Source organism: Vidua chalybeata, chromosome 3 (genome assembly GCF_026979565.1).
Source record: "Vidua chalybeata isolate OUT-0048 chromosome 3, bVidCha1 merged haplotype, whole genome shotgun sequence".
In the NCBI taxonomy this organism is placed as follows: domain Eukaryota; kingdom Metazoa; phylum Chordata; class Aves; order Passeriformes; family Viduidae; genus Vidua; species Vidua chalybeata.
Window position 1 is genome coordinate 33,370,535 of NC_071532.1, and position 13,214 is coordinate 33,383,748.

The window sequence follows — 13,214 nt, forward strand, 5'->3', positions numbered from 1 at the left end:
AATTTTGCACTCAGAAACATAATTTCCAAATCAGAAGATACCATTTTCACAACCTTTTAAAACCTTTGATCTGGGTGCTGTGAATTGAAGTTCAAAGAGGTTTAGGTTGTTTTGTTTAGGTTGCTAAACAAAATCATCTAGACAAGAGAGCAGGCAGATTGACAACCCTTCCTTTTGTTTTAGTGATGCAAATGAGAGGTGTGAGCAGGTGCTGAACATCAGCCAAGCAAACAAAGTTTCAGTGGGAATGACACATCCCAGCAGAACGTTTCAAGTCCAACAGAATCACCACGCTTTGCTATTTTAGCATTTTATGGTTTTCTTCCATAACAGCATTTCAAAGGAAATTTTTATCAATTCTTGCACCCAGAGCAAGAAACTAGTTTCTGTGTAGCACCGTATTTAAAAAGAAACTTGCTTGCAGAAAGTTTGTGTAGACTGACTCAGTTGTATTTCCAGATCTACAACTCACCCTGTCTCTTTGATCACACAACTTCTCGCTTCTGCCTCAGTTAAAAGAACTGCAGAAATAGAAGAGATTCTAGGGTAAGCAGTGGCAGGAGGAAGCTGAATTATTAATTGCAGAGATAGCCATTCTAATCAGAAGTCCATGCAACACAGGCAGGAAGCTCCCTCAGTCTCCACAGAACTCTTTATGAACTATATTTTATTTCTGATCCTTCTCTTGGGCACTTCAGTATTTTAAGGAACATACAAATATGGCACAGATCACTATCACTGAAAAAATAAGTGAAGAAACAGGCACTTGACCACTAAAACTACTTCCTTTTTATACAATTCTTGCATTTAAAAAACTTATAGAGATACAGTCATCATAAAACAATATAGAATAGGGCAATAAAAGGTAATTATCATCACAAGTCACACCCCTGACAGTATAGTATAGCAGATATTAGCTTATACATAAAATACAACAAGTACAAAACTTAATGAGCAATTTCTGTAAATATTACAAATAAAATATGATTATTACTGCAACTTACTATTTATTATGTCTTTTATTTGCCAAGACTTAATCTGACTATTATAATTCAATAAAAAATTTAATAGAATATTGAATTTGCTCTTCCAAGTAATTGTGTCTTCCCAAATGCAAAAATGCTGGCTGAGATTCTTTGCAGTACAGTCTTTAGATACTGTAAGCAGGTAATTCAGTCAGGGTACAGAAATCAAATTAGTCTGATGCTTTTTCACCCTCATTTACCTGTTCTTTCCACTGTTACTCCAGACAACCATTAGACCAATAAAGCTTGAATGAAAGCATGATCTAAGGTATTTGAAATCATTTTTAAGAGGGTATCATGCAATAGCTACAGCTGCTTCCTGGAAAAAAAAAAAAAAAAAAAGAAACAATGATTTATGGAAAAGTAGCTTGCTTTTTTTCCTTACTATAATCAGAAAATCTAGATGAACTGACAAATTTGCTGAAGGAAGAACAGCACAAGAGCTTTTACTCCTAAAAGCTACCTCATATTTTTTTGTTATTCATATTGTGCAGACACTAATAATTCTGAATTCCTTCTTCATGGCTTTCCATGCATGGAGTTGTGCTCTGCACTATTCATCAAGCTGCTGAGGCCCCACAAGCCTGTAGTAAACAATAACCAATATAAATACAGTGCTCTGGCTGACAAGTCATCAAAAATAGGTTTGGTAGATGAAAAGCGGCTGCTGTATTCCTCCCATCCCCTCTTTAAATAAAAGAAACAAACAAAAAAAACCCCAACATAACCTTGCAATAAACATGGAGCAGTGTCAGTTTTAGGGGTTTATTAAGTACTTTATATAAAACCTGCCAGTCGGCTTGAGGCCCAGCCTATTTTTCAAAAAAGTTACTTGTGGTCAACAGCTGGCAAATCTGAGTCCTTTGCTTTTCAAACTCTACAGACCAAAAAGCTGACCAACACTGATGGATAACAAATCCAAGTGAAAATTATGAAAAAAAAAAAAAAATCCACTTTGTAATTGGAGAGGTTACAAACAAATCAATAAATCAATTTCTTTTCCCCTGCATAGGAGCACCCCAAAACTTTAGTTCAGAGCTACTCTTGGTGGGAAGGGGTGACATTTATAATTTCAGAAGTATCTATTTCACAATAAAATCTTCAGTGGGAAAACAGAAATAAAGGACTTCATGCTGAAGAACAGTTACTCAAATAGAAAACTAGTAATTTTCACAGGAGTATCTTTAAATCTCTGCCACTGGCACTGAACTAAAAATCACTCTCAGAGGAGGAGACATCCAAGAAACTTCTAATGGCTTTTTTGCCCTCATGAAGACAGAATTTTCTCATCAGGTTAACAACTCAAGAAATAAAGGAAAGGCATATGAACAAAACTCATGTGGCCTAGGAAAACCAGTGACTATCACCAGGACAGTAGCAGCATGACAGCTTATGCTAACTCATATTATTCAAAGAGTGCAATTATGAAAACAAAGAGGGGGGGATGAAAAAGCAGACTTTCAGAGTCTTAAGTAAGGTAGTCAGCTTGGAAAAGATCTCATTGAGAACTCTGTATTTGTGACCATCCTCTATAAAAACCTCTCTCAGTTTTATAACGGAATATATTTACCCAAATAATTCCTCCTTTTCCAGCTATACTGTATGCTGCAAATGAATTTGATTCTGGATGGGTAATACTGCCATGTGGTTTGTTTTTCTTATCCAATGCAGCTTTGTTGTTTTTTAGCATCTTTTATACTCTGACAGTCATCACCTATACAGCAACAGCAATTGCTAAACTACTTTTTTCTTTTCCTCAGTAGCACATTATATGCTGCAAAAATTCAGCAGGCCCTATGCTAAAAATCTAACAGTAAACTTACTGAAGCCAGTGAGTTTCCACCTAGAATCAGCAGCAAGATCAGATTATGGATTTTATCTACTCTCAGAATTATTAAATGACTGAGGAGAAAGATTATACACTTATCTTCATTTGCCCACCATGTAAGTGATTCTGGCTCAACAGTACTTAGATGAGAGATGTAGAAGAGCACCAAAAGACAAATTTATGCCTCTACTGTTTTTCAATAATAATAAAAATAAATTGCTATTATCAATGGAATATAACTCTGCCAAGCCTCCGAGTCTCTGCAACTGCCTTGGTCTTTTAAAAATATATTTCCAAGACAAATATCAAAGAAAAAAACCATTTGCAAACAATGTTAAAAATGTTCTAGCCATTTAATTGGAAAATTCCATTTGAGAACTTGAAATTTTGCAGGGCTACCTTTATGTCAGGAGTACACAGCACTCTGAAGCAGACTTACACGTCAGCAAATATCACAAATTTATAACAACTTTAAAAGTCACATAAATTGTAGTTTTCTAGTGAGCTGTGCTTACAAGCTGGCTGCTTTCCAAGGTAAGCATAGAACAAACAATAGATGGGTTACCTGGCAGGTTCCAAAGCAAAAGAAGAAAAATGCAGCAGTTCTGCAGAAAATTTATAAACGTTTCATTCCCACCAGAAGCAGCAGAAAAGAGTTTATTTGCATTTGCTCCATTTCTGCACATGAAATCCTGTTTTCAATCTATTATATTTTGGTGTAGATCAATATCCAAATCATAGCCAAAAACCATGTTGCCAAACTATCGTCCCATGATTAACTAACAGTATTTCTGCTTCAGGACCTTACAGTCAGAGATGAAGATCTGCTGTGCTTTTCAGTCTTCTAGACAACAGTCTTCACACCTCATTTTAACAGCTTACCAGTAGGATCAGTCAACAGCACATTTGGCTATTTCTAAGATTACATTACAAACCACTGCTAAGAAGGGTAGCTTTAACCCCATCTTCAGCTCTGTAATTTCCTCTTTCCATCAGCTGCAATGGGAAGCTCTTCTCTTCTGACAGGACTCCAAAAGGATGTCCCCAGGATTTCAGGTGGATTGAGGTCTTCAAAGCCATTTCTAGCAGATTCAGAGTGTATTTCAGCATTTCAGAGTGTAAACCATGGGTATTGCGCTGTGCATGGATGCAGGCTGGGCCTGGGAAGAAGCACAACTAAGTTGGTCCATCTGTACTTTTGCTAATAAAGCTCCATGGCTCAGCAGGGATTCTCACAGCAGCAGCCTGATGCAGACATGTTGCCTCTGTTTCCAGGGTTACTGAATCTGATTCTATAAAATATTTTTCTTCAGACTTAAATGCTCTCAAAGCCAGAAAATATCCCATCAGTACAGTACAACAAAGCAACTCATGTTCCTTGTTAAAGCTGAATGGCTTTGGTCCCTCAAACACTTACAAAGTTATGAGCAAACATTTGATTCTTACTTGTGAATTTTTTGGCATTTAGATACAAAGGATCCAGGGCTATTGACAAATAAGTAACAAAATGTTTTGCATGAAAATTTACCAAGGTCATTTTATCCTAAAACAAATTACCAGAATAAGAAGCTAAATAAAATAATTCAATGCTGAGACAACTGGGAAAGTTTATCTGCCAGTGCTAATGCAATATTTTACTAAGCTGCCAGAAGACAAACGGGGGAAAAAATGCAACATATAAGACCATGATTTTTAGCTTTTTAGCCTTTTATTAGGTAAAATAGTAACTGTTTTGAAACAGAAACTCAAGTTTCTAATAAATTTAGCCAGAACTGAAAGGAGCTTATAAAAATAATTAGAAGTGGTTTAATAGGTGCTGCATTTCTCATCACAAAGGCCAAGTCAATTTACAGTAAGAATGAGCTTCAAGTCAGCTGCAAACACATTTGGCAGTTGCAGATGCTTTGGACAGACAGGCTGTGGCAGACACATATATGCCAGTCAATCTAAGAACAAAGTATCTATGAAGTAATTACAGAAAAACAAGTGACCCAGTCAGGGAAATAACCTATTACAGCAACTCAGGGACTACTAGATTTTAAATATGTGAGCAATGCTCTGGCTTAACAAGAGCTACTAGGAAAAAAAGGGGAAGGAGGAAAGCCTTCAAGAGCTACAGTTAAAGAGCCTTCCAACAACATCTGGGGCATTGTTACAGACCAAGTAAAGCCCCTTCCAGTCTCCGACTCAGTACCACTGATGTTGCTAGAAAAGTGTCTTAAAAGCTGAAAAGTGATAGGGGAAAGAAACAAAAATAACAACTTTTAAAAGACCACTGAAGCAAAAAAAAAAAAAAAAAAAAAAAGGTTTGTTTGTATCATTCAGAAAGCTACACAGCTCATACCTAGAGAATGAGAGGCCAAAACATAAATAATACCCTGACCTACACCAAAGCCATCACGTGGAAGATAAAGGAAACAGGTCACAAGATAGAAATAGTCTAGAAAAGGTTATTTATTGGTCTCCCCTCTCCCCCTTAAAATAAATAACAATAAGAAAGGAATCTAAGAGGAAATGCAATGAGTCAATCTTTGCACTAGATAAATCTTATCCAAAAAAGGGTAAGATCTGGCTGTGCAGGTCATGCTACCAGAAATACCTAAATCAAGAATCTTCTCACAGCAGCTCTTAAAGTAATGAAACACATTTAACATCAGTCATATCTAGAATTTTCTTTGGGGCCAGAAAGATTTCATGATCTAACAATTCGCTATAAAGATTTTTTCCCTTTTTTTTTTTCCTTTTCTGTTTTGCCACAAGAATCTCTTCCAAGAAGAGATGCACCTAGCATTGTTTCAGTTTCACCTCAGATGCACCTCTCATTGTCTCTTCCAAGAGACAATGCCCCTAGCCTTGTCTCACTTATTTCCAAGTGGGAACACACCCTGGTGTGTGCTTTCCCTTTTAGCAAGGGCCCTGAACTTTCAGGAAGATGATTACACAAAAACACAGTATTCCTGGAAAGAATTTGCTCTTTCTGATTAGCTCAGTAATATCAGGGAAATAGAAGCAAGAACTTACATTTGAGGTATAAAACATGCTCATTAGAAAGTAACTGGGCAACTACCTGAGGATGTATGTGAGAAAGAAAGCACATCTTTCTAGTTGCATTTGTAGAAGGATTCTCAAATGTTACCACAGCTTTTGAAATGCTTTTAATGAGTTCATTGAAATGGGCATTGAGGAAGTGATGTTTTTATTGGGAAAATTATAAATTATGGATTTCTCAAAAATAGCTGCTTATGACATTCCACTTCCCTCTCTTCCTCATCAGGTTGAGGCTTCTCTCCCTGTGTTGTCTGAAAGTAAACACGATGCTGAAACTCCCAGAGTAGTTTCAAATAATCAAAGGACAGTATGCTTTTACTTACTGGGATATTTTGCATTCAAACACAACAGCCTCAAGAAAATTACTCCACCTTAAGTATGACTGCAAGGCATGCTCAAGTTAAGAAAAAATATCACAAACACAGGTACAAAGTTAAACACAGAAATGCCAGCACTAAAAGAGCACTGACTATGAAATATTCTTATGTTCCAGAGTTAAGTGACATTTTTCATCTGAGCAACGAAGAGACAACTATATTCTCCTACACCATGTTCACCTGTGAAATACTTTTGTTGGCAGAAAGACCATCACAAACAGTTTGATAGACAAGAGCAAGAGTAGTGATAGCAAATAATTCAACACAAAGACCTGAAATTACACAGGATCACTTGGAGTCTATTAAAGCCATTAATTTATGCTAACATAAGTAAATACATGGCAACTATTTAGAGAAACTGTAGTTACATAATCTTCATCAAAAAAGGCACAGAAAAATTGTTCCGACCCTTTACTAAAATGTTATGAATTAATTAATTGGCAGCTGGGTCAACTTGCTGTCTTTCCCAAAGGCATAAACCCAAGACAACACACAGGGATGCCACTTTCCAAGCTCATGGGCAGAATGAACAGTATGGGAATTTCTGCTATAGTGGAGGCACCAAATGAAGATAACTGACTCCTATGTCTTGACTCCTACTAAGCAGGGTTTTACACCTAATTCTCCACAATGGGACTGAAATAAGAGCCCCAATGATGAGCAAGGTCTTGCTCTTCACAGTTCTGACTTCTCTGCTCAGCAGGCCCACCTTGAACAGTGGTTGAGGCAGTGTCATCTCTGAAAAAGTCAGCTGTGATTGTTAAGCTAAAAAATCCAATTTCCACAGGAGAACATATGTGGACACTTCTGAATGCTTCCAATCCTAACACTACATATGAGTTCTTGCATATACTTTGATCTCAATTTATACAGGAGCACAGGCTTCCATGAGGGTAGCTCTTAATATGTAGATGGCCTTAAAAGCTCTCCTTAGAAATGCACATAGCATTGTATTGTTTTATTTCAAGATAAATAATGCATTTTTCATAGTTTAAATAGAAGATAAAGTTTGCAACTTCTACTGGTATCTACAAATACATTGTGAGAAAAATCTCTGGCAGTTAAAGTATCAATTATATCCTTGGACTAACAGAAGTAACTTAGAAGAAAGAAGGCCATAATTTCTCAAGACTAAAACATATAAATATTAATTTTACATGAAGTTGCTGAACATTCAAAACTTTCCTCTCACACAAATAATTTTCACCTGTTCCTGCTCTTGTTGCACACGAACAACCAGGGATAGAGGATGGAAAGAAGCAAAAAAATGCAGCACTGGGAATGAAGGAACACACTGTGTCAAAGGGGAAGCCTAAAGCTATTGGAAAGCCCTGTACTCCAGTTAAGCAAGGCAATACAACATGCCTTCTAACAAAGACAATTTGAAAGCAATTACAACCCAGAAGATTAATGGACTGACTCAGGCATGGATGAGCCTGAGTTTTCCACCGCCCATATTTCCCAAGAATCCTTGTCTAACTCATGGAAAGAGGGGTAGAGCTGCTTAGAATTTTGAAAATGCAGTAAGGAGAAAATTTGAAAACAACTTGAGGAAACATGGATTCCTGCTGAGCATAGAGTTTTCAACAACAGCTAAGATTTATTGTATTGAAATTTTTTTCCAACATAGATACAAGCTACAACAGCATGTGTTTCCTTTCCAATTCAGCCACAGCTGAACACTTCATTGAACCATTACAGTAAGAAAAGAAGCTTTCACAACAACTTTATGAAGCTCTCTTCTTTTGGGATCAAACAGATATATTATTAAAACTTTATGAAGCTCTCTTCTTTTGGGATCAAACAGATATATTATTAAAACAATGCCCGTAGGAGGAATCAATCATCAGACTAAATGATATCAAGGATTGCTGGGCAATTAAATCCAATTATTAATTTCAACGTATTGAGAACTTCAGAACAGCGTACTGATGAAAATAAATTGAAGACAAATGCTCATGAAACTATTCTTTGAGTCTTTACTTTCCCTCTGCCCTGGATCTGAATATTAAGAAATGAAACAATCCTCTTCATCAATATTTCAAAAAGTTTTATGGGCAATGTATACAGTAAATTCAGTTTTAAATAATTATATTATTACCATACTTACTAAGCAATCAAAGTTTTATTTAGTTTGTTCGGGGTTTTTTGCTATAGAGAAATGGGAACAGACAAAAAAAGTGACACCTTTGAAGACTTCTGCTATAGAAGGTAAACTAACAATAGTAATCAAACCCAGCATTTTTAGATCTTTTCCCCCACCTTCACCAATCCACTTAATTGGATTTTTTAGCTTAGTTTAATGATATGACAGTTTAACAACCTTTTCAAAGAGAAATACATAACCAATGTATAAAAACCCAGTGAAATAACACAGCCATATGAAATTTGTTTGGAAGAGGCTAACTAGTCAAACAGCACATGGGTAGCCCTCATTAGTCCCAGTGTGTGCTGCTGTTTGATTTGTTTCCATCAGGCAAAGGATGTCGAGGTAAAGGTACAGCTGGTTCTCTGAAAGGAGTATCATTAAGGGATAAAAATAAAAAACTCAAAGTACCAAGGTTTTATTATAGAACAACCCATTTTCTAGCAACATCAATGAACATTCCCCATTACTTCCTTCCCTTACAGAAAGGAAAACACTTTTTGTAGAATACTACAGTATTTACAATCAAATAATCTTTATTATTTACACAAGTCACTTTTAAAACCTCTCCTTGTAAATCACATCTAATTCCATTATTTGGTTTTATCTTTTTTTTTTCTTTTTAATTAAACTTTGCTCCAGAGAAACATCAGCAATTATGCTTGGTGGAACGGGGTAAGAAGTTCACACAAAGCTCTCTCACTGCACAGGCAGTCATGACAGGTTGTGTTAAATATGCATTTTCTCACCTTAAAGATATTTCACTGGAAGAGCCTGAGCAGCAGAAGAAACAGTAATGGTCTCTTGGCAAGTACATATAAGCTGCCATTATTGTGATGAAACATTAAACCACAAGCAGCTTCCACAGCCAGACCTGCTTATGTAAAGGAGCACATTTCTTCAAGTGTTTTACTTTAAATAGATATTAATGTACTTTTAAGAATTGTCTTCTAACTCAGCTTTTGCCTCTTTTGTATGTATAATACAATACATTACTGTGTTTCTGGAGTAAGGGTTTGGTTGTTTTTATTTTTTAAAAAACTTTGAGAAAAGATTAAATTGAAAATAAATTAGCTGCCTTCTGCTTCCTACCAGCAAAGTAGTACAGACGTTTTAAAATCCTGGATCAAAACTACCTTATGCAATTTTGAATTTGCCAAGCCCAGTACCAATCCATCAAAGAAGGATTTCCTTCGTTTCATTTTGGGCATTTACATAAGTCCTTTAAGTTGGGTCACCGGAATTACTCTCCCTCATTCCCCATCCCATCCCACTCTATTCAGAAGGCTCATCCTATGATCTAATTTCACAAAAGAAAACTGCACTTTCTCTCCCTGTGAAGCAGCAAATATACATACAGCTTATTTTCATGGAGGCTTGATCTACAGGGGGTTAATATTTTAGAACTTCTAGGTAAAATTTGCAATCACAGTAGGAAAAGCTAAAGAGACACTTAACCTCAGGAATGCCTCACATCTTTATGATATTAGAAGCCTCCAAATGCAAATTACTGTGAAAGCAAAGATTTTTCAAGCTTTTCCTCTGAGAAAAGGGGGTGAAGGAAACAGGTACAAGATGCCCTGGAAGAGCTACCTGTTAGGAATAAAAGGTTTTTTTACAAGAACATGTTTATCTCTGTAGACCCACACAGCTTGGATTTCTAAACTGAATTTCAGAATGTAATGAAATTTAGCCCTTCCAAGCTGCTCTGAGGATCAGTTCAAGAGCCAGATCATCAGACTCACTGAGATATGTAAAGGATAAAAAGTGACAATAAAATTGCCATTTTCCTCTTCACATACAAAAAATTACTAAATGTGCAGAAACACAACAAATTTCAGTAAGGAAAAAAAAACCCTTGTTTGTAAAATTAATTGCTTCTACAAAACAGCTCCCTCTTCAGTTTTCTTTCAGTTTGATCCTGCTGATTTGAACATACAAAAGATCTTTCAATCAAGGGCGCCAGTTTGGAAAAACTGTGTTAGATTAAGGTGATATTTTAATTATCATGGATTTATCCTCCTCAAAGTTAAAGGCTGGAAAATATCATTAGTTCACTTAATCAAATGTTTACGGAATGCTATTCCAGAATATTCAACAACAGTTGGTCTGCAAAAAGGTTTCCCCATATTTTCATATGGTAATTTTGATCTATAAAGAGGATTGTAAGCTAACCACAAAACTTCAGTCTTCACTTAGATAAACGGGACAAAAATAATAATATACCACGATCAACCAGTCTCCAGTCAAATTATACATAATCCAAAAGAATAAACAGTGACCAAGCTCAGAAATTTAATTTTCCTAGTTTAACAAAGAACTTCCTGAGCAATTTTGAAGAACTTGGCCGTTCAACAACTACTCCTTACATTTATTTGTACGCTCAGAGACAAGAACATAAAAATGAGATTGCAAAGCTTTTGCTCAGGGTTCCTATCTGGCTGAACAAACAGTTAGAGAGCGTCTATCGACGTTTAGATGTACTGATACCCCAAAACAAGCTAAGAATTCACACTTTGCACCTGGAAATGCAGAACTAAAGCGAGCTGCAACACAGCTTTTACTCCTGGATGGAAAACTCACTTCATTTTAGAAAAGGGAACTATGACAGCATTGCCACAACTGAGGAAAATGCCACTTTCTCTTAGTATTTGCAAGATCCTACCAGGTAACAGCTGTAAGTTAATGCAGGGGGTATTTTTCTAGCTATATTGGAATAGGAAGGCGTGTGTGGGTAGTTTTTTATTTTTATTAACTTACTTTAATCTTATTTTGGATTTAAATTTCCAGTTTGTTCTTGAGACTCTTTTTGAGTATCCTGAACTTGCTTCAGATGTAGCAATTTGTCCAACTAGAAGAAATTATGCTATTAATGATGTAGTAAGGGCCTAGATAAGAAGTCACTTAATTTCTCCAAAAGGAAAGCTCTTTTTTGATACAGGATGAGGATGCTGAACCATGAAATTTTCAACACTTAGGAGGACTGTACTGCTTAAGAGGAGAGCAGGTATTTCTAATTAAAGAGTAAATGACATTCTTCTTTCAAGGTTCTCTGTTTGTTGCTTATGTTTTAAAAAAGGAACAGTTAGTTATAGAAGTAGTATGTGTTTATGTAAATCATTGTGTAATCGTTTTGATCTCTACCAATGATTACAAATTAGATCAAAATCTAATCAATCTCTGCAGAAAGTTTCACTTATAGTATTTATGCTTTATTTCCCAGTAAATTAATGATTGGGAATTTAAATAATTTTGCTTTACTAGAGGGATCACATGATTTTTTAAAAATACTCACACTGATCTATCTGAGCCCTGGATGAGGGTAGGGAGAGGAGTTGCCTGAATTCACTGTGAGGAGTACTCAGATAGTTTAGTGATCTGATCACACAAGCTTCTATGGAATCAGATATTCCAGGAAACACTGCCAAGGTTCTGAAGAGTTTACAATTCTTCAGATGCACTGAATTGCTTTATTAAACACTAGCTGCACAAATGGAACACATTTTTGTGTATATTTCCATTAAATATGTAAGTCTTATCTTAGCAGTACAACAAGAACTCTGAGAGTATTGATTTTTTTTCCCTTGCAAGAGAAGTCAGATTGTAGAGTTTTAAGCATATGCAAGAGTTGGGTCAGACTAGATGGATTCACAGTAAATATAAATATTTTTGGGTTCCATTTTTGAGTAGCAATGGCTATGTCTTGGTGAAAGACTGGCATTCTGTCAAGCTTTTGTATCTCCCACACTGGACAAGGAAAAAGAGTTAATTATACAAGTTTTCAATCCAGAAAAGAGCTGCCTTTATTACTCAGAAGAAGGTGGGTCACATTTCAGGGAATGAGTTCTAGAAAATTCTGTACCCAGCAGGGAGTGTACATCAGCATGAATGGAAAACTGCAAGCCAGAAGCTATGAAACCATTACAAACTCCCTCACTGATCTTCTTTCAGCACAGGACTTCTGCAAGCATCAATCCACATCTGCTAAAACAAAAAACCTGCTTCCCACCACCTCTTCCCTCACACAATGCATATGATTTATATCTATTTTCTGTGGAAGTGTATTCCTTGCTTCCTGTCTTTGCTCTGTGCAAAGAAATTAGAGACAAGAGGACAACTGCCCATATGGAGAATACACTGCAATGCCCATATGTGAAATATATACCATTGCAAAATCAACATCACACTGGGGCAGAGAAAGCCACCAATTTGTCTTTGAAAAGAAAAAAAATTAAAAAGCCCAAACTACAGACTCAAAAAGGAATAAAAAGGAAATGAGTCATGGGGAAAATTTCAGGGAAATTTCACATGAAAAGGAAACCCATAAGCAATTTCATAAAGTTTTCCATGCTGTTGTCCTCCCCCTCTCCCACCCCCCGCCCCTTCTTTTTTCTTTCCCAGAAGCTTGATGGAAGTGGACAGGCCTCAAAATACTTTTATTTATCCTGCTATTAGAGGGAGAACAAAACAGACAACAGGCCACAGTGTGCTCTGAAACTCTGAAGATTTGTCTGCTCCATCTTTTTATTCATGGAATAAAAAAATGCATTGCATCAAGAACTGGCAACTACAAGCATTCAAAAACTATGAATCAGATTGCCAAAACCCAAACACATTAAATAACCATTCCATCTCCAGTTTTCAGACATGCTGTCAGGAAATGAATGGTTTCTTTCTTCTCCTACGTCAAATGGGCAGGTGGAAAATTCCCAAGCACGTTCTTTTCATGGCTATGTTCTCAATCAGCTGGAAAGCAAATGTGTCAAAGTCCCAATAAGGTCATTTGGATT

The 13,214-nt window shown here is 36.3% G+C and overlaps 1 protein-coding gene across 4 annotated transcripts in view; it reads right to left on the reverse strand.

The window, feature by feature from the left end:
• LCLAT1 (lysocardiolipin acyltransferase 1) overlaps positions 1-13,214 on the reverse strand; it is a 111,872-nt gene that overhangs the window by 79,031 nt on the left and 19,627 nt on the right. For 2 of the 4 annotated variants that reach the window (XM_053937802.1, XM_053937800.1), the window contains exon 1: positions 473-551. The exons of the other annotated variants lie outside the window; for them this stretch is intronic. The gene's annotated coding sequence lies outside the window, so the exon portion shown is untranslated. Of the gene's footprint in view, positions 1-472; positions 552-13,214 lie in introns of those variants that run through there. 4 annotated transcript variants of the gene reach the window in all.